Below are 17,511 nucleotides of genomic sequence, written 5' to 3' on the forward strand. Positions count from 1 at the left end.
CTAAATGGGTGCATGATCTAGGCATAAAGGTTGATTATGTAAGCAATCTCGGAAAACAAGGAATAGTTTACCTGTCAGGTTTGTGGAGAGGGAAAGACTTTATGACTAAACAAGAATCAGAGAACATTATAAAATGTAAAATGGATAATTTTGACTACAGTAAATTGAAAAGCTTCTGTACCTGTAAAGCCAATATAACCAAGATTAAGAGGAAGGTGGGAAATTGGGAAAGAATTTTTACAACCTATGTCTCTGACAAAGGACTCATTTCCAAATTATACAGAGAATTGCATCAAATCTATAAGAATACAAGTAATTCCCCAATTGATAAATGGTCAAAGGATATGAACAGGCAATTTTCAGAGAAAGAAATTAAAGATATATATAAGCACATGAAGAAATGCTCTAAACCACTATTGATTAGAGAAATGCAAATTAAAACAATCTTTGGTACCACATCTTGCCGGTCAGATTGGCTAAGATGACAAAACAGGAAAATGACAAATGCTGGAGAGGATGTGGGCAAATTGGAACACTAAAGCATTGCTGGTGGAGTTGCAAACTAATCTATCCTTTCTGGAGAGAAATCTGGAATTATGCCCAAAGGGCTATAAATAATTCCATATACTCTGACCCTGCAATACCACTCCTAGGGATATATCCCAAAGAGATCATAGAAGTGGAAGGAAGACCCATATGTACAAAAATGTTTATAACAGCTCTTTTTGTGGTGGCAAAGAATTAGAAATTAAAGGGGTGCCCATCAATTGGGGAATGGCTGAACAAGTTGTGGTATATGCTTGTCATGGAATACTATTGTGCTATAAGAAATGAGGAGCAGATGGACTTCATATTTACCTGGAGAGGCTTATAAGAACTGATGCTGAGTGAGAAGAGTAAAACCAGGAGAAATTTGTACACAATTACAGACAAAATATATGTGTAATGAACAACTTCAATAGACTAGAATCTTCTCAGCAATTCAGTGATATAAGTCAATCCCAAAAGACTCATGATGGAGAGGAATGTTTATATCCATAAAAAAGAACTGAGTTTATATCCAGATTGAAGCAAACTACCTGATCTTTTTCCTTTTCTTGTTTGGTTTTATGTCCTCTTTACCATTTTCCATTCCATCTGATACAATCTGTCTTTATAACCTGACTAATGCATAATGTGAAAGTATTTACAGATCCTATACTTGACTGTATGCCGCCATGGGGGGGGGGGGGGGGGAAGGGGACAAATGTGAAACTCAAGGAATTGTGGAATTGAATCTTGCAAACTAAAAGTAAACAAATTAATTTAAAAAAAAGAAATTGAAAATCAAGGAGAGTCTGTGTGAAACATGCTAGGTGAGTGAAAATGGGCCAAAAAAGGGGGAGTTAACTCTCTATTGCAAAGGAATTATCCAAAGTCACAAATAGTAAACAATGCCTGAAGTTGTATCAGGGGAGGTGGTGGTTTACATGTCTGAAGCTCCTTGTAACTATAAAATCAAAGTTCCAGACCAAGCATGAAAATTTATCATTCAATTAAAAAAAACTGCAATCATACCCATTGACACTTAATTATCATTATTGAGACTATATTCTAAAAAATGATGATTACTTTAAAGCTTTCTTTTCAAAAATGTTCAGACCAATATGGAATTAAAAAACCTATAAAACATAAGTCTGAAATCAACTTAAATGTTTGATAAAGCAATAGTTTGATGGATTGAGATACATTAGTGCATTAGAAGACTCCATTTGCATCAGAATGGACAAGTATGGGCGAATGCAATAAATCCTGAAACCATCTGAGGATGGGAATGGGTGAATCATGACTTTCTTTAGTAGGGTAGTATAACACCAGGAGTAGTGGAGTTTGATCTCAATTAGATCTTCTGAATAATAAAAGCTTTTTAAAAGTAGGAAGTCAAAGCTATGACAAACACAGTCATTGACATCGGGGATTCATAATTCAAGTCAGTGAAGTAGAAATCGTCACACAATGTTCTTTACTAATACTAAAAACACAAGAGTCTAATGTGTCTTACAAAAATTGTCATACCTTTGAGAGGAGAAGGTGGACAATGGACAGAGAATGGTCAATAAGTAGCTTGGAAATTGAGAGGTTTGCTTGATGCTTGAGGAAAATTTAATATTTCTACAATTGGGATACCATAAATAGTTCACAGAGGCAAGGAGCATGGTGAGAGCAGAGGCATGGAGACAAAAATATACATTGTATTGTTAGTATAAAGAATATACTTGGGTTAAAACTAGCACTAGCTATTAAAATGAAGAGAGAAAATCAGATTTCATAAGAGTAAGTTTTTGGAAGAATTTGAATGATGGATTAATAGTTGATTTAGTTTAGACCATAATTTGAAACAGACATATTCCTATTTTGCCATTTATTGATTTTGAAGATGAGACACAGTGTACTGGAATGATGGACACAGGGGAAACATGTCAGAATCACAACTCTGCTTTTTAATATCATTTTGATCTTGGAAAACTCATTTACTCTCTCCTTTTCTATAAAATGAAGGACCAGAGTAGATTTCTGATAAGTCTTTAAGCCAAAAAAATATCTTAATAAGTCATAAATCTGTAGGTATATATTAGGACCACTGAGTTGACAAATCCCTTGAAGACAGCAGAAATGGAGAAAGGAGATCAGAGAGCTTGCAAATATAGGTGAGAATCTAGATAGATAAGTAGATAGATATAAGGAAAGAATTTCAGTTTTTTGTGTCACATTGGGCTCCCCACACTTTTACTTTGATTTGTCATTTCTTAGCTATCCTAAAAATGAGTGTGTATGTGTATAAATGTGTTTACATGTGCACATATATACATATACAAACTCATATGCACATGGACACACACACATACATACTACAAATCTAGGAAGAACAATTTAATATAGTGGAGAGAATGAAAAATTGGAAAGAGAGATCCTTATTCTAGGTCTACCTCTGAAGAACCTCCTAGGGAGTGTTTAAATTAAATTACCTTGAACAAGTCATTTAATAAATGTGTGCCTCAGACAATAAGATTGGGCAAGAAAAAAAAACAAACAAATAAATCAAACAAATAAAAAAAAAACTTCCTGAAAAAGGGTTACTTGGTGGTACAGTGGATAGAGCTCTGGCCTGGAGTCAGTGAGCTCAACTCTGATGTCCTACAGTTACTCAATATGTGATCATGGGAAAGTCATTTAACCCTGGTTCTTTCAGGTCTTCATCTGTAAATGAACTGCAGTAGAAAATGGCAAACCACTCTAGTATCTTTGCTAAGAAAATCCCAAATAGGTTAGGGAGTCAGACACGACTGAAAGTTTCAGACAAATTTCTAATTGTATAAGTAATAAAGAATTCTTACACTGCCTTGAGGAATCTTTCTCCACATATCAATGTACTGACTGATCATGTATACGAGAATTTGGTGAAGCCACTTAAAATGTTACAAAGAAAGATAGTGTGTGATAGCTAGGAGAGATATTTATTGTCCTTTATAGAAAGTCAGGAGATCTTATAAATATTTGAAAAATAAGAACATGACAGTTCATTAGAATTTATGAAATGCTGAATACTGGCCACAGATTTGTAGCAGAAAATGACAATTGAGGGAAAAAATATACTCAGGGGATAAACTTTGTTCAGGAGAGAAAAGAATGCATAAGTGGAGCAAACTGGAATTTGTACATTTAAAGAAGGAAGAGAGGGGAAAAATATAGAAGGAACAGAATCTACATGTGAAAATATTCAACTAATACGGGACTTCCCTGTTTATCCTGGTATTCCTTTCAGTCTATTAATAAAGAGTAGGATGGACCATAAGATTTTAGTGCATAGATTTGAAAATTATCTTAAAATATTTAATATATAATGCTAGGCCTGGAAAAGGAATTTAAATATTTTCTAGTCCAAACTCATACTTTATATTACAGTGGATAAAAGTCTGGGACTGGAGTCAGAGAGGCCTAAGTTCAAAACGGACCTCAAGATGCATACTAGCTGTCTACCTCTGGGTAGAAATTTAACCTGTTAACATCAGTTTCTCAACCTGTAACGATGGGATAATAATAGCACTTATATCAACAGGGTATTTTGAGGATCACTTAGATAATAACTGTAAAGGACATAGCATAATAACTGCTATAAATAAAGTGCTATATAAATTTTAGTTATTATTTTTATTTTTGTTATAAATATCAGGGAAAATAAAGTGGTTAAAGATTACACAGTCATTAAGGCATACAGGTGATATTGAAAATATTTACATAAATAATAATCAGCTAATATAGTACTGACTATGTGCCAGGTGCTCTTTTAAGCACTTCCAAAATTAGCCCATTTGATCTTCCCAACAATCCTAGGGGGTAGGTATTATTATTTCCCCGTTACAAAAATGAGTAAACTGAAGCAAAGAGAGTTAAATAATTTCCCCAAGGTCACAGAGCTAGTAAGTGTCTCAGGCTAGATTTGAACTCAGGTCTTCCTGACTCCACACTTAGTACCCTGTCACTTGCTTGCTTCTATAGTATACTAAAGCTAAATACAAATATTTATATTAATGGGCAAAATACTTCATTATGTTGCTATACCAGGAACACTACTGAAATATGTTCTTTATAAAAATCCTTCCCTGAATTCTTAGTACTGAAATTCTCCCAAAGAATATGCCCACCTTTTGCTATTATAGAAAGACAACTCTTTCACTGTTAGCTTGTCTTGTGACCACTATACTTGCAAGAAAAGTGTAAAAAAATAGATTGTGTTATGAATTATATATATATATATACATATATTCACATTTCAAAAGATTTTTGTGTAAAATAGAGCTAAGACTTATTTTGCTAGATTCCAGTGAACTGAACTTGATTGAATGTGTAGAACGGACATAATCAAGATAAAACAATAAATATCAAAACTGGAGGGAAGATGAACCACTTTTGAACTACAATTTTGACGTGAAAAGAGGTGAAATAAGCTGCCTTCGGAGTTAATAGGTTGTCCTTCATTTAAAGGTTCTGAATGGGCTTTGATTTTCAGAATGGATATTTGTTGAAATAGAGATTATAACAGATTCTGCAAATTTACATCCATCTATATATTCAGAATATTTTCTATTACACTCTTATTTTGATGTTTTCATATTTCATGATTTCTTTCAGCAGAAATATATGACTTGAGAGTAACAGCTCACTTTGAAAGTAATGCAGTTATCTGCATAATGATTATAACAATAATCATTTTCTAATTCACCCCCAACCCTTGTCCTCTGTTCTTCAATTTCATTTATGTTTGGATTTTCATGATCCATCTGCAATTATTTTCAACAGGAATAAAGGTGAGCCTGGACACGTATCAGAGTGGTGCCATCGTGTTCATCCTCTTATGATTCTCTGATTTTCCAGAGCTCCAGGTGCCCCACTTTCTACTGTTCCTCACCATCTATGCAGTCTCTGTGATGGGGAATGTGGCCATAATTGTGATCTTCAAGATCAATCCCAAACTCCACACCCCCATGCACTTTTTCTTAAGAATTTGTCCTTTGTGGATTTCTGTTACTCCACTATAGTTATACCAAAACTACTAGAATACTTAGTTGTTGAAGACAGGACTATCTCCATCAAAGCCTGCCTCACAAAGTTTTGCTTTGGCATCACCTGTGTGATGACAGAGATGGTCATGTTGGCAGTGATGGCCTATGACAGATTTGTTGCTATATGTTATCCTTTGTTGTATACAGTTTTCATATCTCCAAAATGTTGTGCCTTGCTAGTGACTGTGGCATATTCTTGGGAAATAATTTTTTTTCTATTATATTCACTTATTCACTTCTTGTACTGTCATTTTGTGAGAAAAAAATCATTAATAACTTTGTATGTGAATATCGTGTCTTCCTCTTTGCTTCTTTCTCTGATAAACACTTCAGTGAGACAATAGGTTCTATCATTGCAAATTTCAATGTACTTTGTACTCTCATCATTATCCTTACCTCCTATCTCTTTATTTTTGCCACTATTCTCAAAATGCATTCAGCCAGTGGCAGATACAAAGCTTTCTCCACCTGTGCCTCCCACTTGACGGCTATTGCCATCTTCTATGGCACCATCGTCTTTCTCTATTGTATCCCCAATTCGCAACTCTCCTGGCTTTTAGTCAAACTAGGATCTGTTTTTTATGCTGTGGTGATTCCTATGCTAAGTCTCTTAATATACAGTCTAAGGAACAATGATGTGAAGGAAACTTTCAGGATATTAATGGATCTCAAGATCATTTTTCAATAAGATAATTTCTATGGATTCTTTGACTACTAGATAAACTATATTGATTAATAATGCTTTCAAAATAATTCTCTGAGTTTTATTTACCATGTTTCCCCGATAATAAGACACTGTCTTATTAATTTTTTTGGACAGAAAAACACCAGAGGGCTTATTTTCAGGGCAGGGCTTATTTTAATGAACATTGACAGGAATTTTAATAAACAGGTAAATGTGAAAAAAAATGTACCTTTATTCAATAATGAATTCAATAAAGAACAGGATGACGCGCTCACTGCTGCAGTTCTGATTGGATGCAGCTCGGAGCGCGGCATGCCTTTCACTGGGGGGGAGGAGGGTAACGGTGCATACAGAGGGTACCATAATGTAGCTTGTAGCGCAGGGGATCACCTTCACTACAGTAGCAATCTCAACAGGTCTTATTTTCGGGGGAGGGCTTATTTTAGAGGAATCTTACACAATAAGGGGAGGGCTTATTTTTGTGATAGGTCTTATTATCGGGGAAACACAGTAGGTAATTCATTCTTTGGTGGCCACACTTTCATTTTTTACTACCATCAGAAAAATACTCATGAATATTTTTAGGTAAATGAATAAAGGATATTTTAAATGAGAAAAAAAAAAACACTGCCAGAAAATCATTACAATATACCCCATGATGTATCATCAGCCTCAGAACTTTTCATTAAAGCTTCTTGACAATTTATGGTAAAAAATAAATCGATTGATTCTGCAAGTTTGGATGTTGGTTTCTACATATTATCAACATTTCATAGAAAAAAAGGAAAAAATTAAGGCATATGCTGGTGCAGTCAGCAGATTTTTTTTTAATGATGTGACAGAAACAAACACCTTGAAGAGTGATCATATTCAGTATTCAAAGATAATAATGACCATCAACTCCTGAAGCAACAAAATGGGATAATTGAATTATTATAAAGCCAAGTTTAGTCCTACAAAGAGCCTCGTACCCTTCTTACAAAATAAAAGATTGGTAAGTGTTGATTGATTCATTCATTTATAGTTTGGAGACAAACATTTCTGACTTTCTTTTCTTTCCACATGAGCAACTTTATCACAGAAATCAGCTTCTGATTTTTAAAATTTATTTTATTTTCAATTAATGGAATAAAACACGCATGTCCATAAGATAGTATGATAATGTAAAAGATGATTGCAAATAGAAATTCAGATCAATTTTGTTAAACTTCTGCTCCCTTTATTTAAAGTATTTTGTTTTTTAATATATAATATAAAACATTTATATAACATGGTATAATAAAAATATGACTGTACATGAAAATGCACATGTACTGCGTGCAGCTTATTATTCCTTTCAAATATACAACAAAACTATAAAGTTTCTTTTTTTCTATCCCCCGCCCCACACCTAGAGATTGCTACCATTCAACACAAATAAGCATATGTATGTATGTATGCATGTATACATGCATGTATGTATGTATATGTAAATCATGTTATACTTCTATTCATCAGTTCTATTTCTGGATTCAGGTATTGTCTTTTCATATGCTCTTTATAGCTTATTTGGGTATTTATAATGGATAAAACAACTTATTGGTACAAACTCATTCTTAAAAAAAAATATTGCTTATTGCTGTTATTGTATTCAATTGCCCTGGTTCTGCTCATTTTGTTCTTGATTATTTTGTGCAACTCTTTCCGTGTTCTTTTTTTCCTAAAATCGTTGAGTTGCTCATTTCTTTTAGCTTAGTAGTCTTCCATCAAAATCATGTACCAGAACTTGCAAAGTCAGTCCTCTTAAATATATACCAAATTAAATACATATTTTAAATATGTGCTATTCCTCTTAAATGTCTACTAAAGTAACAAAGTAAATTTATTCCACCCCTTTTTTTTACCACTGCTCCCTACCCTAGAGATCTCTACCATTAAATACATACACTACCACATGCACATATATTCATGTAAAATCATTGTTTAAATACTTCTCTGCATTGGTTCTTTCTCTGGAAGTAGATAGTATTTTGCTTCACATGTCCTTTATAGTTAGATTGGGCATTTAGAGTGTTAAAATGACTTTGCTGCTCAAAGTTGTTCTTAAAACAATATTTCTGTTACTCTATACAATGTTGTCTTGCTTCTGATCATTTTGATTTTAATTATTTTATCCAAGTCATTCTATACCAGAACTGGAAATTTGTCAACCTCAATCTCTCCCCCAGAGTCAATGAAGTCCAGTGACAAGACAGAAATAAAGAAGAATGGCAATGGATATGGGATGTTGTGGGTAGCATTGGCTCAATGACAAGAAAAATTTTAAAGGAATTAATACCTTTTCAAGACCAGTTCACATTAACTTTCATGATTGGAAAAACAATGAATTTGGCAAGTATTCCAACAAAATCCCATGTAATAAAAGAGAGAGATTTTTGATTTGAAGGCAACTACAGAAAGATTAATTTTTTTTTCACCATACAAGGGGAAAATAATTTAGAATATATAATTGCAATTTCTGTTAGATATCACTTCACAAAACACTAGTTTACTATGTATTAGATAACTTAAAAGAAGTGGAACATCTGCCTATTTGAATGGAAAATCCTTCTGAACTCTTTTCTTATAGAGTACAATCTTCAGATCTGAGAGACTCATTATGAGGACAATTATATTCATATACCATAACTTGTTTAGTCATTCCCCAATTGATGTGCATCACTTCTTCTAAATTAGATTGTCATCTGACTTGTAAGTTGGAGTAGTAGTGAGTTTCCTAGATCACTGAGAGGTTAAGTGCTTAATTAAGGGTTACAAGTTAGTATGTGTCAGAAATAAGATAAGAACCTAGGACTGGCTCACTTCAAGTTGGACCAGTATGGAACACTGCTTTTCATCAGGAAATGTGTAATTCCTTTAAATGTCCTTTAATTGTCATTATTTATTTAAACTTACCTTCTTCATCTCTCTACTTATGTCTTCATTATTATATTATTCTGTTTTTTTCAGGATTTACTTTCAAATTCCTTTCAACTTTAGCCATGATAATCTCTGACAGAAATCAGAATACTGCAGTCATATTCATTCTCTTGGGATTCTCTGACTGCCCAGAATTTTAGATTCTTCTCTTTCTGCTTTTCTTGGCCATCTAGGGGATCACTGTAATGGAGAATCTTGGAATGGCTACAATCATTATTGTGAAAACCAAATTACGAAATCTGATGTATTTCTTTTTACTGAAACACTTGCCCTTAGTGAATTTCTTCTACTCCACTGTTGTTATACCAAATCAGATGAAAAACTTCTCCTTAGAAAATAAAACTATGCTCTTCCTTTGAGCCGGCCTAGGTAATCATTCAAAATGGTGAGGTACTTTTTTGATCCTGAAAACCCCACAAAATCATGTAAGTCAAGGGGTTCAAATCTCTGGGTCCACTTCAAGAACACCCGTGAAACAGCCCAAGCTATCAAGGGCATGCATATCCAAAAAGCTACCAAGTATTTGAAAGATGTCACATTGAAGAAACAGTGTGTTCCTTTCCGTCGATATAATGGTGGAGTTGGCAGGTGTGCCCAGGCTAAGCAGTGGGGTTGGACACAGGGTCCACCCCAAAAAGAGTGCTGAATTCTTGCTGCATATGCTTAAAAATGCAGAGAGTAATGCAGAAGTGAAGGGTTTGGATGTGGATTCTCGTCATTGAGCATATCCAGGTTAACAAGGCTCCCAAAATGCGACCGCGTACTTACAGAGCTCATGGTCGAATTAACCCATACATGAGTTCTCCCTGCCATATTGAGATGATCCTTACTGAGAAGGAACAGATTGTTCCTAAACCAGAAGAGGAGGTTGCTCAAAAGAAAAAGATATCCCAGAAGAAACTGAAGAAACAAAAGCTTATGGCACGGGAGTAAATATGACATTAGAGTGCAAATAAAAGTGAAATGAAACCAAAAAAAAAAAAAAAGAAAATAAAATTATATCAATACCTACTTGAATCACACAATTTTCTTTACTGCTAACTTTGACTGACACATTCATGGTGGCGGTGGTGACGTATTATCATGTTGTGGCCATTTGGAATGACCAATTTGTATATGGTTATCGTGTCCCAGAAGCACTGTGCCTTGCTAAAGGCTGCACGATGCTCCTGGGGAAAACTCTCCACACTGCTGTTCACCTACCCTCTCCTTGTATTATCTTTTTGTAAGACTAATATCACTAAAATTTTTATCTTTGAATTCTCTGACATACTCTTTCCTGCTCTGATAAGCACTGTAGGGAGATGATACTTTTTACAATCACTAATTTTAATAAGTTGAGCACACACGTGGTCACATTCACCTCTTATACTTTTATTTTTATGACTGCCATGGTGATGCATCTTGTTACAGCACAGTATGAGGTCTTCTCCACTTGTGCCTCTCATCTGACAGTTTTTGGAATCTTCTATGTAACAGTCTTTTTTTTTTCTCTGTATACCCAATAGAAAAAGCTCCTGGTTCACCTCAAAGTGGGCACCATTTTCTATACAATAATCATCCCCATGATGAGCCCCCTAATAAACAGTCTGAGGAAGAATGATTAGGAGGGAAGACTCAGGAAGCTAAAGGTAAAATATTTTTTTCATTAATTTAAATTATATATTATATAAGGAAATTGAAGCAAACAAGGTTAACCCAGGGTCACCTAGTTAGGGATTATCTTAGGTCACATTTGAATGCAACTCCTCCTGACTCTAGACCCCAGTTCTATCAACTAACTGCATCACATAACGTCAAGATAATGATAAATAATAGTAATAATAACAGAATATCAAAGATATAGAACAATACATACTTAATCATTCTGATCATGTTTTAGATCCAGACAATTAGAGAATATATAAAAGGAAGAAAAAAGGGAAAGTAATGTAGTTTAAAAATGCATGTTAATTACCCAATATTCTAGGCAATCAGTGATATAAAGACAAAATGATAGAAATAAAATGAACAGAAGAGTCTGGGACACACACATATGCATACGCACACACATATAAACATGCATATACACAGACAAACAATTGAATGGATAAGAATTGTTTTTAAATTTTTGTCAGGGTGGAAAGTAAATGGAGTTGTTTCCAATCTATATAAGACTTGTAGAATAAAGGAGTTTCTTCTTATTTTCATACTGTAACTTTCATCTTGGATTCAGGTCTTTCAAAATATTGTTTAATACTCCACAAGGTTAAACATTTTCTTTTCATACATTACAAAATTGGAAATATCTCCCATAAACATTTAGTCAATTTAAAATACTGTAATTCCATGGAAGTCCTTATTGGTGAGTAACCCAAGTGAAGGGGTTATTAGCATCCAAGTTGGCTCATCTGAAAATTTGAATACAATTTGCTCTTCATTTATTTAAATAAAATTTGGCTGATAGCTTTGATGTAATTTTAGAAACTGTAAGAATGAGTGGTCTTGCTTTCTAGTATAATGTAATAGCCCTGGAGTTATCAATTAAGGAACTCTCTTGGTATTATAATTTGATGACTTCCCACCTGTGAGGCTGAGTAAATCAATTAAATTGTCTATATATTATTTTTTTTCACTAAATGATGTCTAAATCATGTCTAAGATATTCTTGAATTTTAAATTCTTTGAAATGTTTTAATAAATTTTTGAAACCTGTAATTTTTCTTAGAGCAGAGGTTCTCGTGATTTTGTAGTCCTCGATAAAAATGTCATAAAGTGGTCCTGAGACCAAAAATACAATAACACCCACCCACCCCCAAAATAAAAGAAACAGACAAAAAAACCTAGAACCTCTGGCATAGATATTTTCACTTACTTCCTAATAGGTCTGTCTCTCTTCCTCAAGCATCCTATTTCAAACCATCCTCTACTTTGCTGCCAAGGGATTTTTCCTTAGTCATAGATCAAATTGCATCACTATGCCAATCAATCACATGCACTGGCTTCTTACTAGCTCTATGATAATATAGAAACTTTTCTGTATAGTTTGAAAATCCCTTCATGATCTTCCCCCAACCTACTGTTCAAGAAATACAGGATATTACTCTCATAACCACTCTCTAAATATTTGTGAAATTGGACTTCACTGTTCCTCCCAAAAGCTATTCCCTCCCACACCTAAAAGTCATTGAAGAATCATTTCTCCATTCCTGAAATTCATCCCCTCCTCCCCTTCCTCCCTACTCTCCTGTAGGGTAAGATACCTTATTTAGTGTGTATGCCATTCCCTCCCTAAACCAAATTCAATTGAGAATAAGGTTGGTTCATTCCCTTTTGTCTTCCTGTTCTTCCCCTCCATTGTAATAGTTTCCCCTTGCCTCTTCTATATGAGATAATTTACCCCATTCTGTTTCTCCCCATCTCCTCTCATTCTATTCCTTTCTCACCTCTCAATTTCACCTTTTAAGAAGCATCCCTTCCTATTCAATTAGTCCTATGCCCTCTGTCTATGTATACCTGTAGACATATATGCACACACTCACATATGTATTCACATGTCCATATACCTTCCTATATAGACATATATGTACATATACATATGTGTGTGTATATATATATATTCATTTCTATTCCTTTCAGCTATTCTCATACTTTGAAAAGTTTTCATAAGTTACTATTGTCATTTTTCCATGTAGGAAGGTAAATATTTCAACTTTGATAAGTTCCTTATGATTTCTTTTCCCTGTTTACCTTCTCATCTGTCTCTTGCTTATTGTATCTGAATGTCAAATTATCTATTCAACTTTGGTTTTTTTCGTTAAAAATGCTTGAAAGTCTTCTATTCCACCGAATGACCATCTTTCCCCCTGAAACATGATGCTCACTTTTGCTGGGTAGGTGATTCTTGGTTTTAATCCCAGCTCCTTTGGCCTCTGGAAAATCATATTCCTAACCCTTTGATCCCTCAGTGTAGAAACAGTCAGATCCTGCATTATACTTATTGTGTTTCCACACTTGTGTCTTCCTGTCTGCTTCTAATATTTTCCCCTTGATTTGGGAACTCCAAAACCTGACTATAATATTCCTAGTTTTCTTTTGGGGATCTTTTTCAGGAGGTGATCAGTGTATTCTTTCAAACTCTAATTTGCCCTCTGGTTCTAAAATATCCATGAGAATTTATTGAAGGATGATTTCTAGGTTGTTTTTTTGGTCATGGCTTTCAGGTAGTCCAATAATTTTTAAGTTATCTCTCCTGGATCTATTTTCCAGGTCATTGGTTTTCCAAAGAGATATTTCACATTGTCTTCTTTTTTTTTTCATTTGTTTCAATCTGTTTAATATGATCTTGAGTTCTCATAAGGCCACTAACTTCCATTTGCTTTTGAAATTCTTTTTTCATCTGCCAAATTTGGCTTTTTAAGACATTCTTCTCCTCATTGCCTTTTTGAGCCTTTTTTGATATCGGGGTTAGTCTATTTTTTTTTTTTTTGCGTTTTTGGAGGGCAATTGGAGTTAAGTAACTTGTCCAAGGTTACACGGCTAGTATTGTGTGTGTGTGTGTGTGTGTGTGTGTGTGTGTGTGTTAAGTGTCTGAGGCTGGAACTGAACTCAGGTTCTCCCGACTCCAGGGCCGGCGCTTTTCTCACCCCCATAGTCTATTTTTTAAGGTGTTATTTTCTTCAGTCAGGTTGTTGATTTTCATTTCATAATTTTCTTGCATCGTTCTCATTTCTCTTTCCAATTTTTCCTCCACTTTTTTTATTTGGTTTTCAAAATCCTTTTTAAGCTACTCTATGGCCTGTAACCAGCTCATATTTTTCTTGGAAGCTTTTGGTGTAGACTTTGTTGTCTTCCTCCTGTTGCATGCTTTGATCCGTTTTGTCCCAAAATAGGAGTGTAAAGTTGTATTGCTCTGCTTACTTTGCTCCCTGTGCTTGCTCGTGTTTGCCATTCAATTATTTGACTTTTGAGCTTTTTGCCACCTTAGAACTCTGCTGCCATGAAGGGGAGCTTTAGACCAATTGGAGGGGTTTTCTCAGCTGTCAGAGTTATTTTTTGGGTGCCTTCTCTGAAGCCTCCACACACTCTCTGGCAAACTGGTTACACATACCATGACCTCTACCCTAGAGAGCGATCCAGATCCAAGCAGGTTAAGCAAGAGCAATTACCCCTCAGACTGGTCTCTTGGTCCCCCTACAATCTGCAAGCCTGGGGCTCTGAGGCAGCCACGTGGCAGGTGGCTGAATGCCCAAGGAGTCTCAACTGTTTCTCATGCAGGAAGAAAAGGCCAGACCACACTCCCAAATTCCCTGTTCCTGCAAAGACTACACTGACATCTCACTTTGTCTTTGGCATCTATGGTTTGATAATTCTGGAAACCACCACAGCTGCTAGTTATCTGAAGTCCTTTCAGAAGGCTGCTGGTCAGGCTTCCCCTGGGCTAAAACCTCAGGCTTCCAGCAGGGCTGGGCTTGGCTCCCATTGTACTGAGCTGGCCCCTTCCTGCAGGCCTGCCAGGCTATCTTCAGAGGAAGGTTAGCTTCTCTCTGTCATTTTGTGGGTTCTATAGCTCCAAAATCTGTTCAGTGTCACCTTTTACATGAATTGGAGGAGGTGGAAGCCGGAGTCATACGGAGGTCCTGTTTCTACTCCACCATCTTGACTCTTCCCCCTTACTGTTTCATTTTCACAGGAATATTTTTTGCAGAAAACTCCTCATAAAACTTAAATATTAGAGAAATGTGTATTTATTTTATTATCATGATGCTATGAGATGGTATGTTTACTGTGGAAACTGGGGTCTTATCTAAAATTGGTACTCCCTCTCAATGCTCAGTGAAATATCTGCTTAATAAAATTGTGTTTAGGGAAATGAATTTTGCTTTCACTATATGTCTTAATTGTAAAAGTGAGCATGCTAATTGCCTAGAGGTGAAAGATAGTGTGAGATTTACTTTGCGGCATATTTGGATGATCTGGGCTAATCCAAACTCCTTTAATAATTATTACTAGGAAAGTGATGTTCAAATTTTAATTTTCTATGATGATAAAACTTATCATTTTTACTAATATCATTACTATGTGAGTTAATATTTGGTTCAGGTCTTTCACTGGATCTGAAATCTACTTTGATTTCACTCATATCTCAACCCAGTGTCAGTTAAGAGTTAAAAAATATGGCAACTGAGAGGCACTGGTAGATAAAACACTGGGTCTAAGAGTCAGGAAGATCTGAGTTCAAAAGTGGCCCCATATATTTGCTAGCTATTTGACCATGGACATGTCACTTAATTGCTGTTTGCCTCAGTTTTATCATCTTTAAAATGAGGAAAATAATAGTGCCTAATTCTCAGGATTGTTATGAGAATCAAATAAGGTAATATGAATTAACTGCTTAGCATAGTTCATGGAACATAGTAAATAATATATAATTGTAAGCTACTGTTAAGTTTCAATAAGTATACTGGGTAATAGAAATATTAAGAGAGATTAAAAAAAAAACCCTGGATTTAAAGGAGAGAGTGTAAGGGGAAATCATAAAAATAATTAAGATTTATGTGTATAAATTATATGCTATGATATCATGTTATGTTAATTATAGTATATCATATCATATATAACATTAGACTATCTTATATTGTCTTATACTATATTATACTATGCAGTGTAATATTATACCATACTGCATTACATAATGTCATATTGTATTATTTTATAATATATTATGTTATATTATGTTACATTACATTACACTATACTATACTATATGATATGATAGATAATATATGATATGAAATGATATGATGTTCCATTCTGTTCTGTTCTGTTATGTTGTATTGTATTATATTATATTGTATTGTATTACATTATATTATAGTGTAATATAATATACCATGTATTATATTATGCTGTGTTATGTTATGTTACATTATATTATATTATGTTCTGTTATATTGTGTTATATTATATTACATTATATTATGTTGCATTGCATTGCATTAGGTTACGTTACATTTTATTTTATTATGTTTTATTATATATTATATTATATAACATTACATTGTATTATATTGTATTACTGTTTATTATTTTATATTATGTAATTTTTTATCATATCAGATATGTCATATCATACTATGTTATATACACACACATATATTTTAAATTCTGATGAAATGGAGGTGATTAAAAGGGAGAAAAAACTGACATTAAGGGGGATCAGGAAAAACTTCTGTAGAAAATAGGATTTTAAGTGGGACTTGAAGTAAACCAGTAAATCAATAGGCCAGAAAAAGGTAGGACCCTATTCTGTATTTTAATCCAGCCTAATAATCTCTTTTGGGATTCCTCTGTTCAGTATTGTTTGCTGGACAGTCACCATCCAATCCCACTGTGGGTCAATTATTAAGTTAGATGATTATTTACAATATTTTAAGTAAGAATTGTCTCCTGTTACTTCATCTTAGGAGACTTAATTAATATTAGTAAAATAGATTTCAGTCACTAACAAGTAATGTTAATGGAAAATAAACTGACAGTAACAATCCCCTATGCTTTCAAGGAAATACTGTTCTCTAAAGGCAGAATTTCCTCTGATTACTTGTTTGTGCCCTAGCCGGTCAAGGTTATTAGTCTCTGGCATATCTTTCACAATGTTTTTTTTTTGAGTTAGAAGTAAAATTGAGAGCATCCATCTCACACTCAGGTTACTGTTACAATAGCAATATGTGTCTCTCAATGTAAAGCCAAGCATGAACAGCTTTCCAGAGGACTGCTGCTGTGAGAAACTTCAGGATTCTGGTTAAATAGTATAGTGAACTCTCTATTTATTCAGCAGTAAATTAAAACAAAATGTTGACAGAAACCAAAGTGCAGCATTCACAATGTCATAGCATAACAAGTTATCACAAAGAGGCCACATAGTTTTCACCAAAATGGACATATAGTTTTAAACAAAATATATCATTCAGTACATCCTTAACTTAAGCATCCTTAAGAAGCAAGCCTCCTTAAGGCACACAGTACAAAAGTGAAAGTTCTCTACCCCTTGGTTACATTGTCTTAATCTCTCAGTCAAAAGGTCTTCTTTCTTCTTAATTGGACATTAGCCTCCAATCATCCTTAATTCTATCATCCTGAAGTAGTACAGAACACAGAGTACAAAGTCCTCCTATCCCTAGGCCACAGGAAATCATGATCTCACTTTGCATTAAATAGCCAAGGAAAGGTCTTTTCACATTGATTTGAGGCTGACTCTCAGATTCCATGGTTCATCTTCCATGGTCCCAG

The 17,511-nt window shown here is 34.4% G+C and overlaps 1 pseudogene; it reads left to right on the forward strand.

Annotated features, from left to right (window-relative positions):
- The first annotated feature begins 5,309 nt into the window (after positions 1–5,309).
- Positions 5,310–6,288, forward strand: LOC138163337 (olfactory receptor 5D13-like; annotated as a pseudogene).
- The last annotated feature ends 11,223 nt before the right edge of the window (positions 6,289–17,511 follow it).

This window comes from Petaurus breviceps, unplaced genomic scaffold (assembly GCF_028583685.1).
Source record: "Petaurus breviceps papuanus isolate PSGF00001 unplaced genomic scaffold, PetGlider_PUasm1.0 188, whole genome shotgun sequence".
In the NCBI taxonomy this organism is placed as follows: domain Eukaryota; kingdom Metazoa; phylum Chordata; class Mammalia; order Diprotodontia; family Petauridae; genus Petaurus; species Petaurus breviceps.